The following is a 10645-nucleotide window of genomic DNA, read 5'->3' on the forward strand; positions in this document are numbered from 1 at the left end:
AAACAGCAGTTGGTTTAGGCAAATAAAACCAAAACCTTCATATCGATGTGTGTTGTTTTATCGAATACACAATCAAAATACATAATTGTTATTATCATCACCATCATTATTACTATGGAGTGAACACAAAGGAATATGGAAGACATTTATGGTTACAATACAATTTACGCATTAAAGTATCCTCCCTTTATTCTAACATCCATACTTACATCTGAAAGGGGGCCAAAACGACATCGCCTCAGTCCCCCCCCTCCCCCGCCCCCCCTCTTCACAAACCAATCTGATGGAGGAAGCAGGGGAAGGAGGCTAGGTGAGGATGCAGTTGTTCACTCTCGCTCAAATCCCCGTTATGATTTTGGAGGGTAACGCCGCAAAATCCCTCGCTGTATCCACGCAGCGACCATATCCACATCCAGTACACACATCCGTGCTCTGACGCACTCTGGAGAGGACACTTTTTTTGGCTGCGTCTCGACGTCTTGTCTCAATTCAACAGGATCTATCGCCACTTCAGCCTCCGTTTCTGCTGCATCGCTTCTGGTATGCCGAGAGCAATAATGTTACCCCCTCCAGAGGAGAAAAAAAGAATGAGAAGAAGAGGAGGAAGTAGCAGGTGTGCGCGTAGCGAGTTGGCATCAATGACAGCTCCACACGAAGACAAGATACGAGGGTGGGTAAAAGTTTACCTTCGCACGGGCGAGGGGGAATGGCTTCATGGTTTAAGTCTGAGCATCGCACATCTGTCTGTCTGCCGCCGTATCCCTACCTATACTCCTGGATCCCTCCCATTGTGTGTGTGTGTGTGTGTGTGTGTGTGTGTGTGTGTGTGTGTGTGTGTGTGTGTGTGTGTCTCTGTGTGATGATGGAGAGTCTCAGTGAGAAAGTCGCTCGTGTACCGCAGCTCGTGCAGGCGGTGCTCGGTCCTCCCCCAGTGGCTGCAGCCGGTCACTGCGCACCGTGCTGCAGTCTCTCACCCGAGCTTCATCTGCCCTTCATTGTCACTGCTGGGTAGCAACCGGTGTGTTTGTGTCTCCCCACCATTAAAAAAAGTAATGCATTAACATAATATTTTAACTATGCATTTTGCAGTCACCAACCACTTTCCTAAAAAAATTAATCGGTGTTTTTGCTGTTGTTGTTGTTTATTTTCTCATATTAAATCAGAAAATGCATACATCACTTATTTACATACGTCCATATATTGTAAATTTAAAAAGTGTGAATTTAAAGCACTGGAAATACTTTTCATACAATTTCACTTCACCTAACAATCGTTTAACATTGTTTTTGTTAATATTATCACAGGAAAAAAGGTTAGCTCATGCAACAACAACAAAAATGTTCACAGAGGCCACAAAAACCAAAAATTCATGTTCGCTGTGCCTGCCCTCCCTCTGATATTTGATTAGGAGAGCACTCGAAACAGAATGCAAAGTGTTCATTAACCTCCTATGACCCAGCGATTCATTCTTGTCCTCTGTTGGGGGGACACGAGTCTGAGACCTCCACGAGCACAATTCGTGCAATCTATTTGAGTCTTACTGTACTGTCAAGGAGACATCTCAGGGTTTCAAGTTTCCACATGGGCTTTCTTTTCAAAATGATGGCCATTGCTCATATAATTATTTTACTAAATTTGCAAGAATTTCAAGCAAACTTTTTTTCATTTGGTCATTATGGGGTATCGCATGTAGAGTTTTGAGGTGAGAAATGAATTTGGGAATAAGGCTGTAACATGACAAACTGTGGAAAATGCAAAGAACTGTGAATACTGTCCATTACACAGACAGTGTTCTGTGTAGTGGACAGGAGGACTTACTCATTCCTGTTTTCAACCTATATCCACACTTCAAGAAGTAAAGGAAAGATTGAGGCAGAAAGGACTTTACTGAGAATTGTAGAAGGGGAGTCAGACTTTGTGCTGTCCGGTGATGAGGTGGAGGAGGACCAGACAGAGCAGGAAGGTGAACGCTCAGTGGAGGACATGCCATTGAGAATCCAGTTTGAACCCTACTTTGAACAGTAAATAGGTGTTCATTCATGGCATGATACCTTCAGGACTCAGATATACTGGGTCCCATTTATAGCCAGTTAAATAAGTCAAGACAGATTCTTTAACCTCCTAGGACCTGGCGTCCACATATGTGGACATCACATTTTGGGTGATTTAGACCAAAACACTAAATTTTGCTTTTCAACGGCCTGATATCCACTTACGAGGACATTATACTGCTACTGTTCTATAAAAATTTAAACGAATATCCTCATATGTGGCTCTGATTTTTCATTAAAACAAAAATAAGGTAAAAAAAAAAATCATTTTTTTCTTTGTTTATACATTTATCGGGCCCCAATATGCCCAAATATCTAAGAGAAGTTAAAAATGCATGCAGTGGAAGAGTTTGGGTCTTAGGAGGCTAAGATTAGGCAGTCGTTCAAAGTAAGAAATGATCTTGATGTTTTTCTTCCTCCTGAGGCCCAAACAAGAAATTGTTTTGATACTGAGATTTTTAACCACTGTGGTTGAAAGAAACACATTACAACAAATTGTTGTTTTCAAAATAATTTATTTATTAATATATCATTTGTCGCTTTGATGGACTGCCTACTTTTGATGAATCTGTCTCGACTTATTGAATTCACTATAACTAGGGAAGTACATTTGCATCCTATGTTATCTGAGTCATGCCATCAACATGGATATGCAGAAGAATGTTTTTGATGTTAATGCTCCACCTTTCTCTGGCTTGCGTGGCTCTGATGTTTTGGTAGTGCCTATTTTCTGTTTGATGTAAACAGGGAACCACCTGTCTTGGTGTTTATGGCCACATTGACCTGTTTCATATTCCATGCTAAAAAAAAAAAAAAAAGCCAATTTCAACCCAGTTAACACTCTCAAATTTAGAAAACAATTTGATTTTTAGCAACAGAAACATAATATCTGCCAAAAAAAACCCCAAAACCTTTCAGTCAACCTTCCTATGTGGCCATAAAGATGTCATTAAAAAAAAAAAAAAACATGTGCTCTGTTGGCCTCATTCTGCCGAGATCGTGGAAGGCCTGTGTAGATGAGTAGATAATTCACATGTAACTCTAGAGTACCAGATGATCCGTTACTGCAGTTTGTTGTAGGGAACTCAAGTCCTGCAACTTAAAAACCATAATGTCTGTCCCTCCTCTACCTCATCTCCTGATAGCACCGAGCATGACTTCCCTTCACCTTCGAACAGATGCATCAGAGAGCAACTTGGGGTCAACTTTTTGGTCTCAATAAGTTATTTTGTTACTGAGCTTCAACAGCGTGACATAATCCAATGTTCTTGTCTGCCATAGTTGTAATTAATCCTGGGCAGTATAAAACACTGCAGTGTACAGAAACATCAAGTAAGACATGAATCAAATCTACATGTGCAGCCAAACAAGTGCTAACTTCTAAACTAAAAGAAAGAAAATTTCAAACACGCTCACTCTTAAATTGATTTATAGAGCTGGAGTCTTTGAAGTTTACGCAGAAAACACTTTCTTATTGCTTTTTCAAAGTTTGTTTACATCAGTAAGGCTTGTCATAAGTGATAAAAAAGAGATTTAAAACATGGTTCAAGGGATAAAATTGTTTGCATGTAACTGGGATGTATCTCATTAATCACCAGAGTCTGGTCAATATACAGTCATGAGAACGCATTCACAGGAGTCTATGCAGTCCAGTGAAAAACTACACACACCCTTAATGCTTCCATAGGAATTAAGGTGGTCAATAGTAGCAATATGCTGCTCATCAAATGCACTGGATTAACCAGTCATGAGCAAGTGTGAGCACCTCTGTACAAACAGCAGGTTTTGGCTCTTTGTTGGTCTGAATCATTCAGATTTGTGCATTATTAAATGTTAAAGTTCACAACAGTAGATTTGGTCACCTAGTCAACTATGAACTCTGTTTGTTAAAGTATTCTAGAGTCTAATGTGAAGCCATCCGACAGCCAAAGCTTGACCAATATCAGCCCAAAGCAGGACAATGATCCCAATCTCAACAGCAAATCTGCAACAGAATGGCTGAAAAATTTAAAAAAAACAAGGTGATGCAATGAGCTGCTCAAAGTCCAGACACAAACCTGATTGAAACTAGCACTAGCAGTGTTGACATAGTGTCAACAGTGTAAACAGTAACCCTGCCAAGAAAGACAGAAAGACAAAATATTTCTGGACCTTTCTTGTCTAATTTGTTATATATTCTTTAAAGCGACTGCACAACAATTCATATACTGTGTAATTAGAGGTCATCTTCTCAGCCGAAACTAGCCTGCAGGAGAAAGAATGGAGAGTGCAATACAACAAGCAGGCTAACAAATTACTGTGTTAGGGTATTAATTAGTCAAACAATGCATTACTATTGACTAGGCGATTAGGAATGCATTACTTTTTTGAGTAATGAGTACTGAAAACCACAGACAAGTGGGTATAATGAATACCACAAGGATTTTTCATTAATGTGGCCACATTAGCTCTTATTTGCATACGGCTGTAAGACTTTGTGAAAATGATGATACTCCAAGCAAAAGAAGACAGATTTGGTGCATGAAACACACAATAGGCAATGTGATGATTAGTGTGCTCAAGGATGCAACTGACCAAAACAAGTAGAGGACAAATGCAGTTCACAAACATATCATATTCTGTAATTTCATCATTGCTTGGCAATACTTTCAGCTTGTTTGTGCTGTCAGCCGTCTGTTAACGGGTCAAAGGTGTCCATAGACACGTCTTTTGGGATAACAACTGCCGTAACTTTAAATACCAGACATCACAGCACCTGGTGAGGTAACTGTTGAGTCAGTGTTATCGATTATTCACCCTATTGCTGCCGCAGATTTATGTGGATCATTTTGCACTCAGGTCTTACTCACTGCACCTTTGAAACCTCCCAGGTTTGATTGCACACATAATTAGTTTTTCTGCAGGTACTGCTGCAGGCCTAGTGCTGGGCTACAAAGCAATCAGTAGCTATAGCCCATTGAGTTCAGTCCATTTGATTCAAAGTATACATCTGAAACAAAAGCACTAATTAGGACATGGACAGCCTGTTATTCCAGATACAATATTCCTCTGAGGAATCCTAATAATCCCCTAAGGTATTTACCAAATCTCTACTTCTAATATTCCTGTTGGGATATTTTTGGTTGCTTGTGCAGTCTCCTTCTTAACTCTTTCATACGGGCATTGTGCTACATTTTGATACCAGAGAATATGAAACGAAATGTAAAACCCAATGCGTATGCTTGTGCTTGTGAAGTAATCAATGCTGCTGACAGTGCAAATCTCACTCACTGCTTCTTTAAAGAGCCTCATCTTCACAGTCTTCTTTCCTTCTCTGTACTTCTCAGATACTTAACTAAGACTTAAGTGGAGGTCTTTTCTAGTCTGTACCACATGTAAGCTTCTTTCCACCCACCGCACACGGAGACATCATGCTCCCCTCAACCCCTGCTCTTATTCACCGAGTATCCACCTCAGTCAGCACCAGAGGGAGTTGTGAGGTCAGTAATAATAAGAGGTGATAGAGTGCCTTATTAAACACAAGTTTAGTTGCACTTTGAACCAGTGCCAGAGCTCATCAAAAACCCTCTGCCTCTCACGAAGCATACCCGCTGAAAAACATCCAGCACTCCAAATTCATAAAAAGACGAGGGAAATGTCAAACTCTCTATGCATGAGACACAATCAATATTTGTTGCTGTTTTTTTCAAAGCCATCATGCAGAATTACAACTTTACTTACTTAACTTTAAAATGCAGTACAGGAAGCAATGATAACCTTTACAGCTTGTCCGTATGTAATAAAACTCAGCGCTGTATCATAGATATCTCGGTATGTTTTTGGACAGTGATGCATATTTTGTAATTTTGCTTCTGTACACCAGCACTGTGCGCTTTAAATCAAACAAACAACACATTATTCAAGCCCAGATTTTCAGCTTTAATTTAAGAGGTTTAACATACAGTTAGGTCCGTAAATATTTGGACAGACAACTTTTTTTCTAATTTTGGTTCTTTGGGTTTTGGTTCATTAACGCAGTGAATTTTAAATGAAACAACTCAGATGCAGTTGATGTGCAGACTTTCAGCTTTAATTCAGTGGCTTGAACAAAAACGTTGCAGAAAAATGCAGCAATTTTTAAGACAATCTTTTGATGTCAGGGGCTCAAAAATAATTGGACAAATCAAAGAACTGAAAATAAAATGTTCATTTGTAATAGTTGGTTTGCTGGTAATGACAGCCTGAAGCCTTGAACTCATGGACATCACCAGATGCTGGGGTTTCCTCTATTTTAATACTCGGCCAGCCCCTTTTCTGCAGGGTTTTTAGTTGTTGTTTGTTTGTGGTCCTTTCTGTCATGGTTCTGGGTCATTTTGACCCAGCATTTTGAGTTGCTTGTGCTTTAGTTTGATTTTGTATTTTGGGTTATATTCTTCCAAATTGCCACTAGGTGTGAATGGTTGTCTGTCCGTATGTGTTGGCCCTGCGACAGACTGGCGACCTGTCCAGGGTGTACCCCGCCTCTCGCCCTATGACAGCTGGGATAGGCTCCAGCGCCCCCACGACCCTGAAAAGGATAAGCGGAAGCGGATGGATGGATGGGTTATATTCTTAATCTCTTGTTGGGCTTTGATGATGATGATTATTATTATTTAGTCTGCTTCAGTTTATTCTGCTTAAGGGTTTAGTTCCTAGGTTTTGTGTCTTGTGTTTAGTGCAGGTTTAGTTCAGCGTCAAGTCAGCGTCCTTGTGAATTGTTTCTTGTTTCCTGTTTTATTGTGAAGGTCCGTGTCTCATGTGAGTGTATTCAGTTTTGCTTCCTCTGCCTCGTCTTGTCAGTTACTTCCAGCTGTGTTCCCCACCTGTGTGTAATCTCCTTGTGTTCTTCTGTGTGTACTAGTCACTGGTCTGTCTGTGAATCTACTGCGAATCTCCGTGTGTTTTCCCTGCCGTCCACCTTCTTATGCCACCGTTCATCCTCCTACATGTTCGTGTTCATGTTTGCTATTTAGTAGTTTAGTTTGACCCACTATGATTAGTTTTTGTTCCGTTTTCCCATTTTTCACCTTGTGCTTTATTTTACAATAAACCACCTTCACATCTCAGTGAGTGCCTGCGCTTGGATCCTCATTTATTTTCTCCACACAGCTCATCCCCTTAGCCGTGACCCTTTCTGTCGAAAGTTTAGTCTTCAACAAGTGAAATTCATGCTCAGTTGGGTTAAGATCAGATGGTCAATAAAGAATATTCCACTTCTTTGTTTTAATAAACAGCTGGGTTGCTTTGGCTGTATGTTTGTGGTCATTGTCCATCTATATTATTAAATGCCGCCTAATCAACTTGACTGCATTTAGCTGGATTTGCGCGGACACTGTCTCTGAACACCTCAGAATTAATTCGGCTGCTTTGGTCCTGTGTCATATCATCAACAAACACTAGTGTCCCAGTGCCACAGCCAACCATGCATGCCCAAGTCATCACACTGCCTCCACTGTGTTTTACAGATGATGTGGTATGTGTTGGATCATGAGCAGTTTCACACCGTCATCATACTTTTTTCTTGCCATCATTCTGGTAGAGGTTGATCTTGGTTTCATCTGTTCAAAGAATGTTTTTTCTAGAACTGTGTCGGCTTTTTTTAGCATAGTCTAGTCTAGCCTTTCTATTCTTGAGGGTTATGACTAGTTTGCACCTTGCAGTGAACCCTCTTTACTTTCATGCAGTCTTCTCTTTATGGTACACTTGGATATTGATGCGTCTACCTCCCGGAGAGTGTTGTCTGTTGTGAAGGGGGAAATGACGCTGCGATCATCCACCACTGTTGTCTTCCGTGGACGTCCAGGTCTTTTTGCATTGCTGAGTTCACCAGTTTACCTGTAGATTTTGTCACTCCTAATATTGCAGCAATTTCTCTGATGGATTTTTCCAGTTTTTGCAGTTTAAGGATGGCTTGTTTCACCTGCATGGAGAGCTCCTTTCACCGCATGTTGTCTGCTCACAGCAAGATCTTCCAAATGCAAGCACCACACCTCGAATCAACTCCAGGCCTTTTATCTGCTTAATTGACATGTAATAATTAGGGGTGCAACGATACACAAAATTCACGGTTCGGTTCGATACTTTGGTGTACGCGATATTTTCGTACAAAAAAATGTTCATGCCTTTTTTAATTTGTCATTTATTAAAATTATAAATATATATTTTAACTCAAAAGTACAGTTTTTAAATTTAATGTTGCTGAAACAAAATAATAAAAAAATAAATCTATCTGATCGAGAAATCACTCATCTTTGGAAAAGAGAGTTTATTACAGAGAAATGCTCTTTCCAAAATAAAAGCTATACTATACGCTTCTTCTGGGCTATATTCTCAGCAGCATATTAAACATATCAGGTCCCATAAGGAGAATCTGGTAGGCTGTCTAATGACTCTGGGTAAAGTTTGTAGCATGGTGCTTGTTGTTTTTGTCTGCTTCCACTTGTCTTTGCACTAGGATGATGTCGGCGTAAATGTGCAGTCATATTCGTTGTGTTCCCACTAGTGCTGTCAGCGTTAATCTGAAATGACGTTAACGCCCACACCACCCGTAACGAGCACCCGGATCGCCCCGTGCGTGGGGCTGGACGGTGTCAACACGTTAACGAGCAACTGCGCTAACGCAGTAGTTCCCACCATGTAATTGAGCATTGCGTGGCACATCCGACATACTGTTTTACTTTAGTCCATGACGCGCTTACCTTCAGGGTCATACGTCACATGAAGACCAAAATAGTTCCAAACGCCAGATCTGAATGAGGGTGGGGGAGGTTCAATTTGCCATGTTGCAAGGAGCTTAGCTTCTGTCTTGCTAGCTTGCGCTGCGCTCAGTGGATCTGCACTGTCGAGCGCAGATCCACTGAGCTCTCAACAGACAGCATCGTCAGAAGGAAAGTTGATAAAATAAATAAAATAAAGCACCATTCTGAGTTGTAATATTTTGGCAAACTGGACTAACCTGCTGCATCATTTTTAATATTGACTTTGTGGGTGTCTTTGAATTCAGCCCCCTATAGCTGGATGATTGTAATTTCCATCAAATCGTGTGCCATTCTTTTCTTCTTAACACATTACTCAGTCCATCACAGCAGGGATATCAGCATGATTTTTTCCCCATTTGTATCTGATTTGCTTTCCGAGTGTTCCTTTAATTTTTTGTTGAGCAGTATTTTACATCTTTAGCTGTTTTTAAGGACTTTATAACCAATAAAAGAACACAATTTACATTTGCTTAAAATAAGTCAAATAATGAAATGAGACTGAATATAAAAATGTAAAGGAGAAAAGGTAGACAACAGAAGTCAGCAAAGAATCATCAGCGGTCGATACACATAAGCACACCTACCACCTACTTCCACACTCGACCTGCACGCAGAAATATCCAGCGCAGTCACCAAACAAAAGTCTTGTCCTTGGCAGTGCTGTGGAGGCGTTTGTTTAGACCAGGTGGAAGGCGGGAGAGAGCGTGAGTGTGGGGTGATGCAGTGCGTTCAGGGCACTGCTGAGTCTTTTTTGTTATTGTTGTTTTTTTGAGGGGGGTTTGCATGCGACAAAACGAGTTTAAAGAAGTCTGCTTGTGTTTCATGCATTAGCAGACGGAGCAGCAGAGGACAGGGGCGAGGTGTGACTGAGCATGTTTGTGCAGGGTGTTGATGCGGTTATGGCAGTGTTTCTGCTGCACTGATAAAAAGAAAAGAGAGAAAGCAATGGGACTCTGTTCCTAAGCTTAAAACCAATGACCCATGGATGAAATCTGTGATGTCAGCAAGATGTATGACTTGGAGCTGTTTTATATGTGGCTTCATCTAGAGCTATGAGCTTTTACACCCAAAGGAGCCCATTTTATATAGCAGTGCTTCGAGTTATGAAGCAGAATATCATCACGGGCCCGGGAACAGTTCATCATTGCCCAATTGATTCCCGGTGGACCCTGATGTGACAGGGCAGGACTTCTTCTCATGACTGTAGGAAGGGAAAAAAGGTGTTTTCTCTTGGAAACATCCTGCTAATTTCAGCAATTCTTTGCTGGTGTTTTCTTTTAGCTTGCTGCAGAGCATATGGGCTGATTTTCAGACTGTGATGCAGACATGAATTTCAAAGTCTTACCTTCTCTATCCAGATAGCCAGCATATCGACAGAATGCACGGATGGATGATATCATTTCAGCACCGCAATTAATTAATCAATTTTCAGAGCAGATGTGCTTTTTTTTAAGAGGAACTACCATCTGTTATACCATTTTTTTTCTCAGAAAATGACTAATGATCCGTTTTGCTCTAAATATAAGATTAATCAAATCTGCCTAGTGTTCATTCAGGGCAAAATGCACAAAAAACATGATGCATTTCTGCCTAAAAAGAAGTAGCACCTCAGAGGATGGGGTTGACTCAATAAAAGTCCTTGCAGCCTTATTAAGCAGGTACGGCACTTTAGCAGGATGCCCAGGAAACCTGATTCCCTAGTGGCTGCAAGGGCAGACGGAGCAGCAGTTGGGTGAACTGTGGTGGCTGCTGCCCAGGTAGTTAAATTCTACTGTCACTGCAGCTTGTCCAGATTGTGGTGCAGTGCTAACTTTTAC

The 10645-nt window shown here is 40.9% G+C and overlaps 2 protein-coding genes across 3 annotated transcripts in view; one reads left to right on the forward strand and one right to left on the reverse strand.

Moving 5' to 3' along the window:
- Positions 1 to 326, reverse strand: part of kcna4 (potassium voltage-gated channel, shaker-related subfamily, member 4) — a 65306-nt gene extending 64980 nt beyond the window's left edge. For both annotated transcript variants that reach the window (XM_042224321.1, XM_005930774.3), the window contains exon 1: positions 210 to 326. The gene's annotated coding sequence lies outside the window, so the exon portion shown is untranslated. The remainder of the gene's footprint in view (positions 1 to 209) is intronic.
- A 266-nt stretch (positions 327 to 592) lies between these two features.
- fshb (follicle stimulating hormone subunit beta) overlaps positions 593 to 10645 on the forward strand; it is a 27307-nt gene continuing 17254 nt past the window's right edge. Inside the window, exon 1 of the mRNA XM_014336304.2 lies at positions 593 to 670. The gene's annotated coding sequence lies outside the window, so the exon portion shown is untranslated. The remainder of the gene's footprint in view (positions 671 to 10645) is intronic.

The sequence above is a fragment of the Haplochromis burtoni genome, unplaced genomic scaffold (assembly GCF_018398535.1).
Source record: "Haplochromis burtoni strain Fernald_Lab_line unplaced genomic scaffold, NCSU_Asbu1 Contig_135, whole genome shotgun sequence".
NCBI lineage: Eukaryota > Metazoa > Chordata > Actinopteri > Cichliformes > Cichlidae > Haplochromis > Haplochromis burtoni.